Genomic DNA, 11,692 nt, shown 5'->3' on the forward strand with positions numbered 1-11,692 from the left:
TGGACCGTGCAAGCCAGTTAACAGCAATCATCTCCCCCTTTCCAGGGATGGGTTTAAGGGTGGGCATGTGACCCAGTTCTGATAAATGAGAGTCATTGGTCCCTTCAGCAAACAAGGACTGATTGCCTACCAGGCACCAAAGCTGTGGGGATATAGTTGAGATGAAACTCCTTAACTTCACAGAGTCTACTTTTTCATGGATAAGAAAGAAAGGCGTATGTCGGCTATTGATAATCGCTAAGAAGAAAAAGCAGAATAAGGGGAATAGGTTAAAGTGGGTTGAAGTAAACCAAAATTTTATTTGGAGGAATGGAAAGCCTCAGTGGTAAAATGATATGAAATACATGGGACACTGTCCCGGTGGCAGATACCTACCAGAGATTTCAGCACCACCTGGTGATCACAGAGGGAGATACCACTGAATCAAGTCTAGGGGAAAGAGCCTGGATTCTTAATGACATCACTGAGTAGCCAAACAGGGGTGGGAAAGGAAAGAAGGAAAAGAGGGAAGAAAGTCATAAAGCTTTGTGTCCTAGAAACTAAGGAGAAGGAAAGTTAACAGTTTCAAATGCTACAGGGAGGCTAAGGAAGATAAATATTTGAAAAGTATCTAATGGTGACCTTGATCAGGGCCATTTCAGCAGAGCTATGATCACATGATCACACATTTTTCGGGACCCTGGTGTAGAAATGGAAGGTGAGGAAAGGACACAACTGCCAGATGAGGGATATAAACCAGAGGATGAAACTCATAAATCCATAACTACATCTAAGCTTGTTTTACATTGAGGAAAAGTGAAAAACAATAGACAGGGGGAAAGCTAAAGACATGGGAGTTAATTGATAGAGACAGTATTCATGGGCAGAGAAACCACAAATGTACAAACTGCTTTTCTTCTCATAGAAAGCCAAGTCCTTTCGGGCTTTCAAGGCCCCCACTACAGCTCTGCTCCTGTCCGCAGCCCCCTCCCCGCACCACTCTGAGGCTTCCGTCCCGGCCTTCTTACTGTTCCTCCCTCCAGCTGCTCATCGTTCTTCCCCCCAGATATCTAAGTTCTCCCTTCCTTCCTTCTGTGCTCACCTTTTCAAGGAGTCTCCTTGACCACCTGATATAAAATAACACCACCATGGGCACTCCGCACTCCCAATCCCTTGCCTAATTTATTTTCGTTGCACTTATTACCATCCGACCTATCATTCGTCTCACTTTCTTAATCGTCCACTGCCTGTCTCCCCACAACTAGACTACAAGCTCCACGAAAACAAGGCCTTTGCTTTGTTTTAAGCACTGAGTACACTGTGTGGCACATAACAGGCATCCAACCAATATTTGTGGAATGAATGAATATGTGGCAAACAAGCAGCGGAGACAACATATGAACTTAGAACTTAGAACATATGAACTGCTGTGACACGGTGGTCAGAAAAGGCTCAGGTCCAAGAAGGCAGCATGAAAAATAGGAGCTCACATCCTGCCTGCTAGACTTTGTTCTAAGTACTTTACATAAATTGTCTTTTGTTTCAAAATGGGTCTAGAAGGTAGGTGTTCTTGTGACCTCTGGAGGCACAGAGAGGGTAAGTCATGTACTTGAAATCTCATACACAATTCACACCAGAGCAGAGATGACAGACATAGGCAGTCTGGTTCCGGAACTGCACACATAAAGACCAGGTTCTATTCCTTTATCCTTTAAGGATTTAGACTTGGGGGTGTGAGAAGAGAAAGATATTTCAGGCACAGAGTGAAAGGCCAGAATTTACAAGTTCATTGTGGAAAGAATAAAGAGGCCAGTCTAACTGGAGAGGGGCATTCATGGGCTCCAGGAAATATGAGACAAAATTAGAAAGACAGGGTGGGGCCAGCTGGTGGCCAGCTCAATTGCCAGACTTAGAAGCTTAGATTCCATTAGGAATTTCAGCTGGGAGTCATGGTAGACATGTGATCAGGGGAGTAACAATTTATCAGCAGCAGTGCAGTAGCTGTAGGCATGTTAACAGCCTCTGAAAATAAAGCAGACACAGCTAGGAGGATTGGGAGGGTGAAAGAAAAGCTTTCTCGTCACCAAGCTCAAACTGCTCTGTATTTTAATTAAGTGTTTTAAACAGATGAAATGGTAGACTGACAGTCCTCGCCAACTTTCCTGTCTCCAGCAGACAGATTTAGACCTTCTAGTCCGTAACTGGGATTCCCAGGTGGTGCTGTGGTAAAGAATCTGCCCTCCAATGCAGGACACAGGCGATGCAGGTTCAGTCCCTGGTGAGAAAGATCCCCTGGAGGAGGACATGGCAACCCACGCCAGTATTCTTGCCTGGAAAATCCCATGGACAGAGGTCTGACAGGCTGCAGTCCATGGGGTTGCCACTGTGAACAGGGATGATGCAGTCATGACCAGTAGCACCCAAGTACTGCATTTCACATCATTTACATAAAGTGTTTCATTTAATCTGCACAGCAACCTGTTCATGAGAGGAAACTGATGCTCAGTTCTAGAATCATAGACTGTTAGAATGTAAAGGAACTTTACTATCATCCATGCTATCATCCATACTTACCTGGCAGGCTTCCCTGGTGGCTCAGATTTTGCTATCATCCATACTTACCTGGCAGGCTTCCCTGGTGGCTCAGACTTTACTATCATCCATACTTACCTGGCAGACTTTACTATCATCCATACTTACTATCAACTTTACTATCATCCATACTTACCTGGCAGGCTTTACTATCATCCATACTTACTATCAACTTTACTATCATCCATACTTACCTGGCAGGCTTTACTATCATCCATACTTACTATCAACTTTACTATCATCCATACTTACCTGGCAGGCTTCCCTGGTGGCTCAAACGGTAAAGCGTCTGCCTGCAATGCAGGAGACCCAGGTTCGATTCCTGGGTTGGGAAGATCCCCTGGAGAAGGAAATGGCAATCCACTCCAGCACTCTTGCCTGGAAAATCTCATGGACAGAGGAGCCTGATAAGCTACAGTCCATGGGGTCACAAAGAGTCAGACACGACTGAGCGACTTCACTTCACTTCACTTCACAACATCTGAAACTCACCAGAGTCTGGGCTGTCCAGTTCTAGCTGCTACTGAGAAGAGGGACGGGCAGTATTTCACAAAGCCAGTCTCTCATTCTCAGCCCAAAGTAATCCTTAGAAGGTTAAAGAACACTGAAGAAGAGACTTCCCTGGCAGCTCAGTGGCTAAGACTTAGAGATCCCAATATGAGCAAGGGGCCCTGGACCAATCCCTGGTTAGGGAACTAGATCCCACACGCTGTAGCTAAAGATCCCGAGTGTCACAACTAAGAGACAGCACAGCCAAATAAATAAATAAGTACATTTTTTAAAAATCAAATGAAAATATCACAAATAGCTCAAGGATAGTAAGTGTTGTTACTTCAGAAATTAGAATATGTATATCTTTACACAGAAACATTGTAATAGAAATATTTAGTTCTAGGCCCTCAAACAAAAGATTGTTTAAGCCATGCTGTCACTTAAGACTTCCATGTTTGCAGTTTAAAAACAAATTTAAAAACCATTCTTTGGGGAGGGAAAGGGGAAAGAGGTTCAGAAGGGAGGGGATATATGTATGCCTATGGCTGATTCATGTTTAGGTTTGACAGAAAACAACAAAATTCTGTAAAGCAATTATCCTTCAACCAAAGAAATAAACCAATCTGTTGTAATAGCAGAAAATAACAAAAAATTATTCTAAATATAATCAGCAGCTTTTTATTTATCTTGAAAGTTGACACTTTAAGAAAAAGAAAGTCGACTTTTAAATGAATGAAAAGGAGTAGGGAAATTCCTGACAAGATGAAAAGAAACGTCTGGGTAACTGAAAGGCTTTAGAGGTTGACACTGTATGTTTTTAGAAAGTCTCATTTCATTCAGGACTTATATGGCTTTTGTCCCCAGTCACTATCAGCAGTGGTTTTGGACCTGTACATGGAATTAAATGGAACAGAAGACATTTTCCTTAAAACAATATGTATACATGTGGAAGAAAAACCTGGAAGGCAAGTAAATCCATTTTAAGAAAAAAAAAAAAAACAAGATAGAATCTCCAAAGAGAAAAAGAAAATATTATAACAGTTATTGATTTTCAAGCACTGTACATTCAAACCTACACTTTTACATGGTAAACAATGGTACTCAGCAAATAATGGAGTTGGGCTCTTGTCCAAAGGTTCCTGCCAGCCAAAAGTACAGGCTGCCATCTGTGGCACTGTTTGCCCATGTGATTTAATACTTTACTGTTTCCTCGTATTTTATTTTTTACTTTTTGCCTTTTAAAATTTATTTTTAACTGGAGGATAATTGCTTTACAATATTGTGTTGGTTTCTGCATACATCAACATGAATCAGTCGTAGGTATACATATGTCCCCTCCTTCTTGAAACTCTCCGCCACCTCCCACCCATCCCACCCCTCTAGGTTGTCACAGAGCACTGGTTTTGAGCACCCTGAGCCATAGTTTTCCCTTATTTAAATGAAAAAAATCAAAGAAAATTTTTAAAAATGAAAACAACATGTAAACCACATTCAGTTCAGTTCAGTTCAGTCGCTCAGTTGTGTCCGACTCCTTGCGACCCCATGAACTGCAGCATGCCAGGCCTCCCTGTCCATCACCAACTCACGGAGTTCACTCAGACTCATGTCCATCGAGTCAGTGATGCCATCCAGCCATCTCATCCTCTGTCGTCCCCTTCTCCTCCTGCCCCCAATCCCTCCCAGCATCAGACTCTTTTCCAGTGAGTCAACTCTTCACATGAGGTGGCTAAAGTATTGGAGTTTCAGCTTTAGCATCAGTCCTTCCAAGAACACCCAGGGCTGATCTCCTTCAGAATGGACTGATTGGATCTCCTTGCAGTCCAACGGACTCTCAAGAGTCTTCTGCAACACCACAGTTCAAAAGCATCAATTCTTCGGCCCTCAGCTTTCTTCACAGTCCAACTCTCACATCCATACATGACCACTGGAAAAACCATAGCCTTGACTAGATGGACCTTAGTTGGCAAAGTAATGTCTCTGCGTTTGAGTATGCTGTCTAGGTTGGTCATAACTTTCCTTCCAAGGAGTAAGCGTCTTTTAATTTCATGGCTCCAGTCACCATCTGCAGTGATTTTGGAGCCCCCAAAAATAAAGTGTGACATTGTTTCCACTGTTTCCCCATCTATTTCCCATGAAGTGATGGGACTAGATGCCATGATCTTCGTTTTCTGAATGTTGAGCTTTAAGCCAACTTTTTCACTCTCCTCTTTCACTTTCATCAAGAGGCTTTTGAGTTCCTCTTCACTTTCTGCCATAAGGGTGGTAGACCACATTAATAGAATACAATTGAGACAGAAAGGGTTCTCAAAAGAGCACCTCCTGAGTTTCTGTTGAATGCTCACTAGTCGAACTATGAAGGAAAAGAAAAAAATTAAAGAATATGAGCCAGGTATTAGAAACAAATATTTGAAGAGTGTGAAATAAAATTAAAGATTTGATTACTCATTTTAGTTCTCTTTAGTTTTAACAACTAAAACTCCCATAACACATAAGTTCATATAGAGCACCTAAATCCAACTTTCAAACTTTTGATTCTCAGAAATGCTGCAGTATAAGCACAAGAGTAAAGAGATGGCCAGTACAAAACAAGGAAGCACCTGTGCCAGGTGATTTCCCAGGGTGGCCACCAAGGGGCGCCATCAGCTCATTCATAAATAACTTGCTCAGGGAGCTGTAAGTGAGGGAGGGCTGTTTCCAGTGTGGTTTAATAAGGAGCTGTGTCATGCATTCATTCAGCTGGGACTTGTACAATTTAGTATTTGTAGCTGAGAGACTGCCAGAGATTCAGAACGTAATTTGATTCTGCCAGAGATTCAGAATGTAATTTGAGTTTTGCTATGTCACTGAACACATCTCCTGTATAAATGTAGTCTTGATTCTCACTTCTCCATTCTCTTAACAGCTTATAGAATTATTCTATTTCTGACAAGGCCCCAGTAGCCTCATCTGCTAGAGTGGATTCTCTTATCTCTTTGAACTCTGAAACACCGAATCTAAGTAAGAATCTGAACTTAGATTTTTTATTTAAATTAGATAAACTGTTGCACTTACATTTATCTGCATAAGTGCTGTTTGTGTCAAGACAGGAGGCAGACTCTAGACCAAACTAAACTCTCAGTCAAGAAAATGGCAGCCATGCAGCCCTCTCGGTTCCCGCGGCTCTGCTCCCAGGAAGACACCCAGTGTTGCTGAGTGATCTTGCACTAATTGCTGTCCAGCATGCTTTCCCTTTTCAGGTATTTTCTGTTGCTGACAATCTGCTTATTTTAAGGCCTAAGTTACTATAAACCATTTAAAAGACAACTTGGTGTGAGAAGCTTTGGCTGGCAAGCCTTGCTGCCTGCTAAAGAGGGTCTTCCTGGGAAGCAGAGAGCTGGTGGGAACCTCACATTCAGGATCTGGCCCCAAAGTCAGTTTTGACAAGACACAGAGATAGAGACTTACACCACCACATTCCCAAGAGTCTACTGTACAAAGAACAATACACTGTGATTTATTACAGCATAATGAACAAACCGGGTAGAGGAACACTGATGGAGGCTCCTGAATGGTTTGATGAAAAGAGCTTTTCTTGAGTTGTTTCAACTGAGGGTAGCCTGATCCAATAGAAGCAAGTTTTGTTTGCTCATTTCTCAAGGGGCACGTCATTTCCACATGTGGGGAATGCATTTTCCTGTAATGTTGCTCACATGCTAGAGTGTGTGTGTTTGTGTGTGTGTGCATACGCACACTTAGTCGCTCAGTTGAGTCCACTCTGTGACACCATGGACTGTAGTCCACCAGGCTCCTCTGTCCATAGAATTCTCCAGGAAAGAATACTGGAGTGGATTGTCATTTCTTCAGTGGATCTTCCCAACCCAGGGATCAAACCTATGTCTCCTGCAGGAGATCCTGCATTAGCAGGCAGATTCTTTACCATTGAGCCACTTAGGAAGCCCAGGGAAGCCCTTAAAACAGTATGAATATGCCTTATTGTGCAGTCACTCCCCGCACTATACATCCCACACGCTGTTCCTCCTCATGCTGAGGTGGCCTCTCTTTCCAATAAAGAGTAAGGATGATCATAGCATGGTGTTAAGATAGTTAGGCTCTGCCAGGTAACAAATAAACCCTGACCTCTCAATGGCTGAATAGTATAGAAATTTGTTTCTCGATCGTGCTGATGTTCCTGGTCAGAGGGTTTTCCAGGACAACTATTCTCTAAACAGCAACTTCCAGGATTGGCGCTGCTCCCATCACACACCTCTGCCATCTCAGAGTCTTCACTGTCAGCCTCCCAGATGGAGAGACAGCCGACTAAAAGAGCATGAGGAAGTTTATATACAGGGTCCTGGGAAATGTAGACTTCCTGCAAGCTCAAAAGGAAATGAAATGATTTGGTCAACACACAGAATCAGCTCTGCCATGATCATGAATCATTATTTCTAAAAAGGAACTTTCTGTAAACATCAAGTTCATCTTCCATTTCATCTTCCAGTTCATCATCCACGTTCTTGGATTCTATAACGTTTCTAATAACAGGGAGAAATTAAGTCAAAATCTTTCATCCTTGTGATTTTATTGCCTGTATAACCTACATAAGTATCTTAATCTACATAATATTTTGCTTAACCTGGAAGAATATTTTAATTACAAGCCACCCTTCATAGATGGAAAAACACTGACCACACTGTCGCTCACCCTGACATTCCACCTTGAGACTTCACACCATGTTACAATTGGAACCCACAACCATTTGCAAGACCTTGCTTCTCCACATTTGCAAAGCCTTAACCCTCCCAAACACAACAGAGAACATTAAACTAGAGTAAAGTTTTCAAATTCCTGACACATATTAATCTTCGGGATTTAGGAACGAGAAACCAGAATTCCCAAGAAGCCCCGAAACCATTTTCCTTAAAATATTGCCAACATTCTTCCTACTCTTTATTCATGATTATAAATATTGGAAATAAATATGACAATTAATAAATATTAAGTTTAGTGGTATTGCAGAGAACTACAGCCTATGGCAAATATTAAAACACTGAAGAAAAGTGGGTGAATGTTAGTAGACAGTATTTGTAACATTCACATCTCCCAGCAAGGTTAACAGCACTATCAGAATCACATGTGAAAATTGCTAACTTAAGCATTTGTTGTGCTTCCCAAACGTGTTATTTTTGTAATAGCACTCTTAGGATTTGTGTAAGGTATATGATGCACATAATTGAATTGATACTTTCTTTGCAAGAATGACTCAGGTAGCAGCAGATGGGACCATGAATACACACATGTAACATGGCAACAGCTGCAAGCAACATGGCCTGATTAGATGGTGACCACTTCTCTCTAAGTGTTGACTCCAGCCTCAGCTCCATGTGTCAGCAAAACCTTACCAAGCAAAGCTCAAAAGAATTCTGGCACAGACACAGTGAATTAGGACAAGTTCAGCTAACTCCTGCACTAGAACTGTCTGCTCCCACTGATTGCCAATCTCTTGCCTTGTGTCTGACATTTGGTGAGTCCTTTGCCTTCTATGCTCTTCCCAATGCTAATTAATTCCCATCCACTTGGTGAGATTCCCCCCTGAGGTCTAAATGCTTCTTTCCCCTAGGTGTCCCTTCTCAGGCTCCCCCCCATCCCCAAGTCCCTGCTCTATCTACTGCTTAACCAGCCTCGGTCCCCTGGCTTAATCCTAGACCTGAGCACTGCCAGCTTCCATTACCACTGATGCTTCCCCTTGATCCTGATAACTAACCTTCCTATGTGGCCCTTAATGGAAGATACAAGTATAAATAATATCTTAGAAAAGGGAACCCTCCTACACTGTTGTGGGAATGTAACTGGTATAACCACTATAGAAAATAATATGGAGGTTCCTCAGAAAACTAAAAATAGAGTTGCTATATGATCCAGAAATCCCACTCCTGGACATATATCCAGAGAAAACTAATTTGAAAAGATACATGCACCCCAATGCTCATATCATTATTTACAATAGCCAAAACATGGAAGCAAACTAAATGTCCAAATATATTCAGTGAATTGAAGTGAATCACTCAGTTGTGTCTGACTCTTTGCAACCCCACTGACTGTAGCCCACCAGGCTCCTCCATCCATGGGATTTTCCAGGCATGAATACTGGGAATGGGTTGCTATTTCCTTCTCCAGGGGATCTTCCCGACCCCGGGATCAAATCCGGGTCTCCCGCATTATAGGCAGATGCTTTTACCATCTGAGCCACCAGGGAAGTCCCACTCAACCATAGAAAAAGAATGAATGCCATTTGGGGCAATATGGATGGACTTAAAGATTATTATACTAAGTGAAGGAAGTCAGACAGAGAAGACAAATATGGTATGATATCACTTATATGTAGAACATAAAATATGATACAAATGAAATTATTTATAAAACAGAAACAGACTCACACAAAACAAACTTACAGTTACCACAGGGAAAAGGGGGAAGGAATAATCAGAAGTTTGGAATTAGCAGATACAAACTACTATATATAAAACAGTTAAACAACAAGATCCCACTGTACATAGCACAGGAAACTATGTTCAGTATCTTGTAATAAACTAGTAATAATGGAAAATAAAAAGCCAATATATTAAATCTACAGATTGAAATAAAATGCTTCATATATGATCTCAATCTCATAACACATCTGAGAAATGAAAACAATGACAGTATTATTTCCTTAATCTTAAGATGAGAAAAAATGATGAATATGAAAGTTGTGATAAATTTAAACAGGTCAACTTTTAATACAGCTGAACCAGAATCAGTGTTTCTTTTTTATTTTTTGAATAGATAAGTGAATGCCTACTAGTGCCAGGCACTTAATACAGTTTTCATTTAATTTCTTTATATTCTCTAGAAGGGAATGTGCTTATATCAATGGTGAATAGTGCTCTATCAATATTAACCAGATATTCATAGCAAGAGGTTACAGAGGTAGAGTCTGTGTTGGTTGAATGTTATTTAGAAAGCATTAATCATATCTGAGCACTTTCATTAACTGTTTCTTAATGATTGATGCTAAGAACTAATTCATCCATCTTTGCAGCCCAGAGAGGAAGGCTTGAGAAACTGTCAGAGAAAGGAACTTTGAGCACTTTACAAATTATAAAGTGTCACTAACATATCCTTTAATATAATCCTCAATTTTCTGAAGGGATATGGCCAGGATTATCTTTACTACATAAATGAAACAAAGACAGGGACATAAAATGAAATCCAAGGACAAACCTACTTTTTCACTCTTAATAAATTTTGGAACAGTCTTTGTGGAAACCCCCCTGCAGGTCAAGAATGTAGCAAGAAAGTGATGGTGATGAAATATTCCCAAATTTAGTTTTACCCAACTGACAAAGACAGGTAAGTAAATCTTTCAGTTTGGAGAAACCCATCCCAGTTTTTGACAAGACATAAAGGCTTAGACCAACTGTACTGACTGCATTTGTTTGTTTTTGGCTGCGCTGGGTTTTTGTTGCTGGGTTTTGGCTGCATTCAACATGCCAGCAAATTTGGAAAACTCAGCAGTGGTCATAGGACTGAAAAACGTCAGTTTTCATTCCAATCCCAAAGAAAGGCAATGCCAAAGAATGTTCAAACTACCGCACAGTTGCACTCATCTCACAAGCTAGCAAAGTAATGCTCAAAATTCTCCAACTCAGGTTTCAACAGTACATGAACCATGAACTTCCAGATGGTCAAGCTGGATTTAGTACAGGCAGAGGAACCAGAGATCAAACTGCCAACATCCATTGGACCATCAGAAAAGCAAGAGAATTCCAGAAAAACATCTACTTCTTCTTTATTGACTACACCAAAGCCTGTGACTGTGTGGATCAAAACAAACTGCAGAAAATTCTTAAAGAGATGGGAATACCAGACCACCTGACCTGCCTCCTGAGAAATCTGTATGCAGGTCAAGAAGCAACCATTAGAACTGGATATGGAACAACAGACTGGTTCCAAATTGGGTGAGGAGTATGTCAAGACTGTATATTGTCACCCTGCTTATTTAACTTAAATGCAGAGTACATCATGCAAAATGCCAGGCTGGATGAAGCACAAGCTGGAATCAAGATTGCCAGGGGAAACATCAATAACCTCAGATATGCAGATGACACCACCCTTATGGCAGAAAGCAAAGAACTAAAGAGCCTCTTGATGAAAATAAAAGAGGAGAGTGAAAAACTCAACATTCAGAAAATTAAGATCATGGCATTTGGTCCCATCACTTCATTGCAAATAGATGGGAAAACAGTGGAAACACTGACAGACTATTATTTTGGGCTCCAAAATCACTGCAGATGGTGACTGCAGCCATGAAATTAAAAGATGCTTACTCCTTGGAAGAAAAGCCATGACCAAACTAGACAGCATATTAAAAAGCAGAGATATTACTTTGCCAACAAAGGTTAGTCTAGTCAAAACTATGGTTTTTCCAGTGGTCATGTATGGATGTGAGAGTTGGACTATAAAGAAAGCTGAGCACCGAAGAAATGATGCTTTTGAACTGTGGTGTTGGAGAAGACTCTTGAGATTGCTTTGGACTGCAAGGAGATCAAACCAGTCCATCCTAAAGGAAATCAACCCTGAATATTCATTGGAAGGACTGATGTTGAAGCTG

The 11,692-nt window shown here is 41.1% G+C and overlaps 1 non-coding gene across 1 annotated transcript; it reads left to right on the forward strand.

Annotated features, from left to right (window-relative positions):
• Window positions 1-2,833: 2,833 nt before the first annotated feature.
• TRNAC-GCA (transfer RNA cysteine (anticodon GCA)) lies at window positions 2,834-2,905 on the forward strand. The gene has a single exon. It is a non-coding gene; the product is annotated as a tRNA-Cys (tRNA).
• The last annotated feature ends 8,787 nt before the right edge of the window (window positions 2,906-11,692 follow it).

Source organism: Capricornis sumatraensis, chromosome 4 (genome assembly GCF_032405125.1).
Source record: "Capricornis sumatraensis isolate serow.1 chromosome 4, serow.2, whole genome shotgun sequence".
Classification (NCBI taxonomy): Eukaryota; Metazoa; Chordata; class Mammalia; order Artiodactyla; family Bovidae; genus Capricornis; species Capricornis sumatraensis.